We start from the raw sequence: 9661 nt of genomic DNA, 5'->3' as shown, positions 1-9661 counted from the left end.
GGAATCCTGTCAGCAACCTGGCATTGTTCTACCTCCTGCCTCTTTGTGGCTATGGGCAGTTGATCAGCCAGTGACCTTGAAAATGTTTGCAGCTGTTGACTTCCATCTCAGGAAATCAAGATTTGGGAGAAGGTGGAGGAATTGGACTGGGAAATGTAGACGTGTGTTGCCTGGAAGGACCGAATGTAATGAAGAAGCTCACCCACTGCACTCAGTGAGAACATCTGAGCTAAGAGGTTTTTACCCCAACCGTGCATCCTATGGTCCATTTTTGTTTGCTTTCTGTAGAAGTCAGTCTTCACCATCTCTTCAAGACTCATTGGTCCCATTGGTTCCTGTAAAAGTACACAGCGCTCTTATTTCGTTTTCCTTCCATGTACCCAAATCCTTTCCCCAGCCTTGCTTTCATGTTCAGATTTCTGCCTTTCCCCAAATAAATTGCTTGGACTTTGGGGGAATATAACCCTGATTTGGAGGAAGAAAGACCAAAAAGATAAAAATACCCTCCTCTCCTTTACACCCAGGAAACTGCGATTACAACTGCGATTTTCTACAAGGCTGAGAGCTGCCGGTTGCCTGGTGCCTCTTAGCAGTGTCCTGGATCTGAGATGGTAGCTCCACCGTTTTTTTTCCATATCCATGACTCCTATTGGCACCGAATACAGCTGTGTAATATCTCCAGCCACTAAATTCTGCTCTGCAATCCCCCAGGCTCTTCATTTATTATTAATTACAACCATTATTTATATGGAACTGGAGAGTTTTACATCAAGGCTGAGGCCCAGCTAGAACATAAAGCTGTGTGGGGACCAGCTTAGAGGCAAAGGGACACGAGGGATCAGTAACCCTTGTCCCCTGTCACTCTCCTCCCTCCCCCACCAAGGACAGAGGTGGAAAGAGGAGGCGTGAACAGGTACAGACAGGAAGCTGAGGGAGGAGTACACCTTGCACGAGCTTTTATGCTCTGACAAGTTCCTTTTTGAAGCAGAGGGAGCAGCTGAGGAGGCAGAGATGGTAATATATTCTGAAATTTTATGGTTGGAAGGATAGATCATTGTATACATTAATTAATTTATTTATTCAACAGTCAGCCACTGAGTGCTGATTATGTGCTAGGTGTAGGGAAAACAGAGATGCAAAAAACAGACGTGGTCCCTACCCTCCTGGAACTTGCATGCTGATCGCATTAATACACACAACTGAGACTAGGGCAGAAGTCTGGGTGTTGGGGTGGGGGAGGGCGGTGGGGTGGAGTGGTCAGGGTGGCAGGAGTGGGATAAGAAGACGGACAGTTACTTAAGAGCGAATGCAGCATGAACATCCTTTTCATGGAGAGCCGTCACATGTCAGCATGGCAGTTTTCTAGGTGTAGATTTCTGTTCTAACTCTCTCTTGGAAGATGAACTCAGAGGCTATTACTCCAACAGCAATAGTGTAGGGTGTCAGTTGTTATTTAACACACACTAATCTGGTTTTCTACATGCCAGGTACTGCTCTGAGTGTTTTATACATACTGATTCATTTAATTGACATAACATCTCCTCAAGGTAGATTCTATTTTTGTTCTCGTCTTATAGACAAGGAAACTGAGGCACAAAAGTTTAGCTATCTTGCTGAGTCATGCAGATGTAAACCTGGCGTCCAAATTCAGGCAGTCTGGATCCAGAGTGATCCTTTCAACCACCTGTGCTTGGATTTGAAGATGCTGCAGCTCCACCCCTTGCCTCTTATCACAGTAAATTATCATTCATTCCCCCAAAAAGAATGTATCAAATGCTAACTACATGCTTAGTGCTAAGAATACAGAGAGACAGAAAGCAAGTTGGGAGTAACTGCCTAGTGGGTATGGGGTTTTCTTTGAGGGTGATGAAAATGCTTTGGAACTAGCTGATTACACATCATTGTGAATGTACCACATGCAACTGAAATGCTCGCTTTAACATGGTTAGTTTGATGTTAGGTGAATTTCACCTCAAAAGGGAAAAAGAAGATAGGGGTGAATATGAAAGACCTGAAGGGGCGAGAGAGGTGTGCCCACTTCATTCTAATGCAGTGGGGAATGGATGCTAGCAGAATCTTGCACAGTAGCTTATGTATTGCTATGAGGACCAAGAGGAGGCAGTGATTTATTCAGCCTCAGTGGTCAGGGAAGCTTTCACTGAGGGTTTCTATTTGAGCTAAGCCACAGCAAAGATCATAAATCCAGGCGGCCCTGTGGGACAGGACGGTAATGTAAATGTGTTGTCAGCAGAAAGGCAACAGAATGGGGTACAGAGTTGTTCAAGTGTCCATGTCCCATCCTCTCCCCAATATCCAACAGGCTCCGCCCTTTCTTTCCACCAGGGTTTGTGTGCATGCCGACAAGTCATTCACCTGAGAATCACCAAATCACGGTAAATGCCTGTTTTTCACATGATGTGTTGGGAGTGGAATGAAGGTAACGAACTCTGAGATAGATTGGAACTGAGCTGGACAGTTCTGCAAGCTCCTTTCTATCTTCCTAGATTTTATAGTCTGTTGTCACTGACTCTACACCCCTCAAAACCAGGGTTTCAGCTTTGTCGGGGGGCTGCACCTGGCACTTGGGGAATTGGAGCCAGACTCTGTAGATCCTCTTGCAAGGGCATCTTCAGAAGGCACATGTTGCCCCTCAGATCTGGGTCTGAAGCCCAAACAAGGATTACAGGGCCTCTTCCAGGACCTCAGCTGTGCCCTACAAGGTAAAACGTGCTAAGAGTAAGCGTAGGTATTGTTAACCCAGTCACGATGGATTTAAAGTTTGTCTTCCTCACCGTGAAACTGCATCATACGGGCTCCTCAGAGTATGAGTCCAGACAAAGTCAAGGGCAAGTGGTTCACTTGTGAGGTGATCCCAGGAAGCACCAGTAGGGAAGTAAGGAAGTGCTATAGGGAAGGGGAGGAAGCAAAAAGGATGGAGTGTTCAACGAGGTGGGCAAGTAGAGCTTAGCCCCACTGGGGAGTGCCGAGAAGCAGTGTGGAACATGAGCGTTACCAACCTAGGGCAGAGGACGCTGCAGCATCGCCCTGCAAACCCCTGGTCATCGGTTGCTGAAGGCTGCTTCCAGGGGTGTTAGCTCTCCGGCACCTCTGGCTTTTCCTCAATGATCGTAGAAAAGGTTCCTGCAGCCAGAAACAAAACATACAAACAAGAGACTGCTCAGGCAGAGAGTCTTGCGTGTAGAGGTGAGGGCCCCGAGGATAAGGGCGGGGCTCTGGCAGCTCTGCTACAATGTGTGGGGCTGAACTGAAGTTCCCATCTTCTGTCTCTGTTCACCATCTTTTTTTTCACCCCAACCAACAACCATAATAATAATCCATCGCAGGCAGAGAAGGTTTCTTCCAATGTGCCAGGCGTTGTACTCAGCTCTGTCCATTGATCAGTTATTTAGTTATTCAACTATTCAGCCAAATTCATCAAATACTCCCCACAGCCAGGAGCTGTGATAGAGTCTGTGAATAACGTCATGTGCAAAACAAGCACTGCCTCTACCCTTACGGGAGGGTGGACTAGGGAACAGGCATGAGCTGAACAGTGATATAAATAAATGTCTGTGCTCGGGCGAGGGTTCTGATGGATGAACTGCACTTCCTGGAGATCCGATTAATTAGCCTGGGGGTTTAGAGGAAAGTGCACAGGAAAAGGACACGTAAGCTGAGGCTTGGAGGATGAGCAGGAGAAAACGAGGGGAGAAGTGGGATCAGAACACTTCAAGTAGAGACAATAGCACATGCACAGCCCCTGAGGGAAGATAGAACATGGAAATTTGGAGAAACTGAGAGCAGACCAGTGTGGCTGGAAAATAATGAACAAGGTGGGTGTGTGGTGAGTGGTAGAGAGGAAGCTTGGAGACTGTGAAGGACACACGAAGGGTAAATGCAGTGGAAGCCACTGCCAAGTTGAAGCTACAGCCAAGGGGTAGAGAGGGGGAAGAGTCTGACTGCATTTTAGCAGATCGCTCTAGTTCCAGAGTTCTGAATGGTTGGAGTAGATCAGCCACAATTTGGGAGACCAATGAAGAGACGACCCCAGCAACTTACCAGCAAGGTACAAGTAGGCTGCGAGGTGTGGCAGGAGAAGAAATGGGGAGGTATGAGTGGAATGGGGAGATCTCAAAAAAGGAAAATGCACAGGACTTGATGAGTTGGTGGATGTGAGGAGAGGGGAGGGGGAATGTCCAGAAAGACTCCGAGGTGCTGGCTTGTGCCATTTACACAGAAGGGAGTGGTTAACTCTTTAGTGCTTACTCAGCTTCTGGAGATGGGGACTAACATTATCACTCATTTAGTGAATGAGGAAATAGAGGCTCAGAGAGGTTAAGAAGCGAGTGTAAGGCCACAGAGCTAATAAGTTGCCAACTAAGGACGTAACTGAAGAGCCAGTAGATATTAAAGCCCATGTGCTCTGTCACCGTCTGCGTGGCACCTGCTCTGTCCTGTCCAGTTCCACTGCCTTGCATATGGTACCTTTGTGTATCCCTTATGCGGTCTCTTTAATTAAATCACACAGCCACTGTGTAGGTGTTATCCTTTTGGAAACCAGCTCTGTGCTTGGTGCCATCCAATAAACCAATCAATAGAACTAATTTGTGCTAATAGGACAAAATGTATCCACTTGATTGCAGGCTTTCTGAACAGCACCTTTGTGCAAAGTTATACAAGGAGTATTCAGGGCTTTGACATCCTGGCCCGGTAGCTTGTGACCCCACTAAAAATCCCACGGGGAAGTTTCTCTGCCCACCCTTGGGCAGCAGCACTGGCTCTGCTAGAAAGAGAGGCTCAAGGTCGGCTCAGAGCTCCCACACAGACAGCCTTGATCCTAAGGTCAGGCTCCAGAAGAAACAATGTGTAGATGTCTGTCATGTTTTTTCTTTTTAAACCTTAGCAGTTCTTCTACTTAAAAGCATACTCTAGAAATGCATGTTGACTGGCCTGGGATTTTCTAGAAGCTGTCGGCTGGTTTGAAGACATAGATCAGGAATATTGAATGGACTCTGAACACCAAGGGAAAGCTTAAAACAACATTTTCTTTTCAAATATGGCCCTTTATATTATGAGAAAGTAACAGTCATGCTCATAAACCAATTCATTCACGTACTGCAATTCATGTACTGAAGATTTTTTTCCCATTTTCCGGAGTCACCTAAAGTGAGCAACACATGAAATCTCAAGGAAGATTATTGTCCAAATTAAAGGCAAATGTCTCAGATGACCTGACCTTGCTCTTTTGTTAACTCAGTACCACAAACAGTGGGCAAGTGTTGGTTTGTTGCCATTTCAAATATTCTCTTTCTCCTCCTGGGGACACTCACCCAACTGGAGTGGGACCTCAAAGCTGGGGTGAGTACCAAGCTCTCTTACGTGGCCACAGGTAGCTGTGCGCCGCGTGTTAAGAGGAGATGTGTGCCTCGCTACCACCGTTTCAGCAGATGAGTTAAATCCGCTCAACAGCACAGATTCTCAGCCCGTAGGAAATGTCATGCCAAGTGGCCGCCATCAGGCACTGCATGTAACCATCACCTCCATCCCAGGTACACGTTTCAGGAGCTCGGAAAACAGGTGCCGTTGGTATGGGAACCTCATTTGTCTGCTGGTTTTTGCGTGTATAGGTTTCCTGCTTTCTTTCGACTTCTTTGCCTTCTGTGATTGTCTGACTGTCAGAGGATAAAGAACAACACGCCCAATTAAGCCCTTTTCATGTATTTCATCTTCTGAATAGATGGGAAATGGTGTTTATGAAGACACCCACCAGAGGACCCCGGTAGTGAATGTGTCAAAAGCTGACACATTGAGAACATCGCAGGAACATTTAAAGTTCTTCCCCCAGAAGCTTGGAAATTATGTTTTTCAAAATCCTTCAGGGGCTTTGATAAATAGTCTCTAAATCTGAACAATCTTGTGTTTATTATGGGTTCTGATTTTTAGAAATATAATTTGTTATTATAGGGCCCTGACAAGCTCTTCTCCATTCCCCTGGAAAGCAGAGCAAGGAGAAATTAATGCATATTTCAACAAGGAGCATATTTGAGTCCAAATATTTGAGTAGAAACAAAAATACAAGTTGGATTAGGTCATCCTGATACATGTTCTAAATGAGTTACAGAAATACTTCATGCAGTAGGAGAAGCGTAAGCAGAGCCTCATTTACCTTTGGAATGATTGCTAAAGGAATTATGTTCATATTGGAGAGGGTTCCTTGTATTTATGGCATATATGGCATTACGGGCAAATGTGACTAAAACACAGTTTACCGCTGTGGCTTCAAAGAGGAACACTTAGGAACACTTAACTTGAAATTTTGATTTAATGTTAATAAGTTAGCCTTCTTGGAGCTTGTGAGAGACGGCCTACTGATATTCATCTTGGGAACTTTCTTATCTTAGGAGATACTTAAAGCCCAGGATATTCTTGGTTCGATAGATCAGCACTTCTCAAACTTTCATGTGCACACAAATCCCTTGGGGACCTTGTTAAAATGTAGGCTCCGATCTGCAGGTCTGGGGTGGAGCCCGAGAGGCTGCATTTCTAACAAGCTTCCGGGTGATGCCGTGACTGGGACCAGTACATGGGTGGTGTGGATTGTGTGTCAGGCACCTCCGGCCTATTCTAGGAAAACTGGACAAGTTGTACAAATTCAAATCTTCCTTTAGATTATGAAATTCACTCTATTTTTCTCTTTAAAAGAAAAGCTAATTGGAAATAATTCAGAAATGTATGTATAAAAGAAAGAGGCAGAGACCATATAATTCATATGTAACCACTCTTAACATCAGAGTATTTCTGAGTGGTTCTCAACCCTCTGTCAGCATCACAGCTGCCAGAGAACCTTTCATACACCACAGACACTGGGACCCACCTGTTTGAGTAACCCTGGACTAAACCTACCGTTAAGTGAACACAGGGATGGAATAAGTGGGAAATACCTAGTGTTCTGTATGCAGGAGAGAGAGGGTTAAACATGAGGGGATCTTTGAAAGAGAATCTTGAGAGACTACAGTTAGGAGTGACCCTGGGCACAGGGGTTCCAAGAGCAGGCATTATAGATATAAAAAACTCCCTAAGTTCTAGGGTGAACTGAGAGCCTTCCAGGGTGTCTGCAGAGACGCTCTCTCCCCAGTCCTCTCAGGTGGGGTTCATTCTTGTGGGAATGATGTCACTGAGATCCAACATCATCGACACAATTCCCAACACATTACAGGCCACGCATGGCCATGAGTCCCTAAGGAAAAGATCCAGGCAGCCAACAGGGTCATACATTCCCTCGTTCCCTAGTTGTGTAGACAATGGCTGACCACAGCTCCAAGGGTAAATATGAAAACAGTGGGAAGAGGTTTACTGCATCCATGTGGATGGTTACTGTGTAGACAGAGGATCCCTGCTTTATTTTGAGTGAAAAGAACAGGAACCCAGGGGTCAGATGGATGAACATATGATATTACTGTGTAAATTGGTCTCAGTTTCACAGAGGGCTCTTGCCTTTGACTCTAGCAGAAAATATGTTCATACTTTTAGCCAGTAAGATATAAAAAATAATAATATTGGCCCAAGTAATAAAAAGATAGCATAAAATCTGAAAACATTTCAATGATTTTATTGTATTAATTAAAAGAGAAAAGCCGTATGGTCACCTTAATAGATGCAAAAAGCTTTTGATAAAATCCTCATGATAGAAATTAATAGAACAAAACAAAACAAACAAAAACAGAAATAAAAGGGAAGTTACTTTACCTAAAAACATGCCACCAAAAACTATTCCGACTGGTGAAGTATTAGAACCATTCCCTTTATTTCAGGAATAAAACAAAGATAATCACTGTAGTTGTTTTTATCTGTATTACCAATAGCCAATGCTGCAAGTAAATGAAATCATATACAGCAGGAAGAAACAAAACGGTCAGTATTTTCTGATGATAACATTATCTACATTGAAAAAAAAGCCCAATATATGTATGCCATTTATTACTACAAATTCAACAAGATTTCTGGATACAAGATCAATAATCAGAAACAAATTAGAAATATAATAATAGTGATAATAATAATAATAAACCCATCATCAAAAGCAACATGAATTCTAAGAGGCAAGAAATATTTATCTATCAAAATAAGTACAAAACCGTTGTGGAGAAAAATGTAAGTCTGTAGTGAAATACATATAAAATAAGCTAAATAAGAGGAAAATATACCATATCATAGATAGGATGTTGAAATTGCAGTTACTTCTAGGCGTATAACTTAGAAAAACTCTCAAGCATGGATACTGAGATAAGTTCTAGAATATCATTGCAGAACTAGTTATAAAGGAAAAATAAAAATCAAGTAGCTTAACTGTCAATCAGTAGAAGAAATGGATACAAACACATATATATTACAGTATTTAAATGGGATAATATACAGCATTTAAAATGAATGAGCTAGGTCTATATGTATCAATACATGTGAATCTAAAAACAATGTTGAGTCAAAAGAGCAGGTTGTGAAGAAATACACAGTGTGATGGAATGTAAAATTTTAAAACAAAACAAGACTAAATGTTTTCTAAAGGATGCCTATGCACATAGTAAAAGTATAAAATTATGACTGAGAATAATGCACACCAAAATCAGACTCATGTTTACCTCTGGATGAGAGGGAAATTTAATGGGTGAGGGCTTCACCTGTATCTGTAGTATTTTATTTCTTTAAAAAGAGGAGAATCTGAAATTAACTTGATATTGGTTAAAGCTGAGTGATGTGTTAGTTGTGTCATTATTTATTTCATGACAGTATTTTTCTCAATTTATCTCATCCCTGCTGGTTTCATCGTAGAAGCTTCATCTTCATGGCAGGAACTGTATCCTATACTTTTTCTTCTCCCAAAGCAGAAGGAACCTCCTAGAAATTGTTAGTTGCTTTCTCACTGTAATCCCAGCATGGCTTTGCATGAGACCTCTCAAAGTTTCTTCTCATTAGCAAGGTTTTAATCCAAAATAAATAATTAGCAACTTGAACAGTGCTGACTGGAGTGTGGCGAACTCCATCAAACGATCGCTTGGGTGTTGGGAAATTTTACAATTGGTGCTAAGTGATCTCCTTGACAAAGAGGTCAGCTTTGGATGAATCCACTTTATAAGAAATCCTGAGTACTTTTTCCCCTTCTAGTTCTCTTCTCAGTGGTTTAAGAATTAATTACAATGCTTTCACCCGTCTTTATAGCAGACAAATAGCAATAGGTCCTCTGTGCCGATAAGTCTACTGGAAACACAGTTGATTACAAATGCAGTGCCCATAGTGGTTTACCTACTAAATGTTTGTGCTGATCACATGGTCTCACACCATCAGAGGTTTGCAAGAAAGGACGACTGGCCATATGTCACAACGTGTCCTCAAGCCAGTGTTGAAGGAGAACAGATCATCAATGACAGGAACTCAAGAATTGGGCATATCTCACTTAGTAGGGGGGGCTCTGTATGCAAATAGTCAAGGCTGAGCAAGCACAGGTGAGCATGGGCACCAGGAATCTAGACATAGTCCCTGGCCAGGGGCAACCAAGAGTAGGGATCATCTGATGGAGTTGTAGGTGTGGAGGTTGAGGGTGCTCAGTTTTAAGAAAAAAGCCAAGAGTCTAGTTACTGGGTCCATGAGGCATGACAAGATAAAAAAG

General features: G+C 43.1%; 1 long non-coding RNA gene across 3 annotated transcripts in view; it reads left to right on the top strand.

Moving 5' to 3' along the window:
- The window catches only part of LOC309645913, a 253739-nt gene that overhangs the window by 211808 nt on the left and 32270 nt on the right, over nucleotides 1–9661 (top strand). For all 3 annotated transcript variants that reach the window (XR_014255106.1, XR_014255107.1, XR_014255108.1), the window contains exon 5: nucleotides 2344–2437. This is a non-coding gene — a long non-coding RNA (uncharacterized lncRNA). The remainder of the gene's footprint in view (nucleotides 1–2343; nucleotides 2438–9661) is intronic.

The sequence above is a fragment of the Balaenoptera physalus genome (assembly GCF_965194825.1).
Source record: "Balaenoptera physalus genome assembly, chromosome: 16".
NCBI lineage: Eukaryota > Metazoa > Chordata > Mammalia > Artiodactyla > Balaenopteridae > Balaenoptera > Balaenoptera physalus.
The sequence above is the reverse complement of the archived record's forward strand: the minus strand, read 5'-3'. Positions and strand labels throughout refer to the sequence as shown.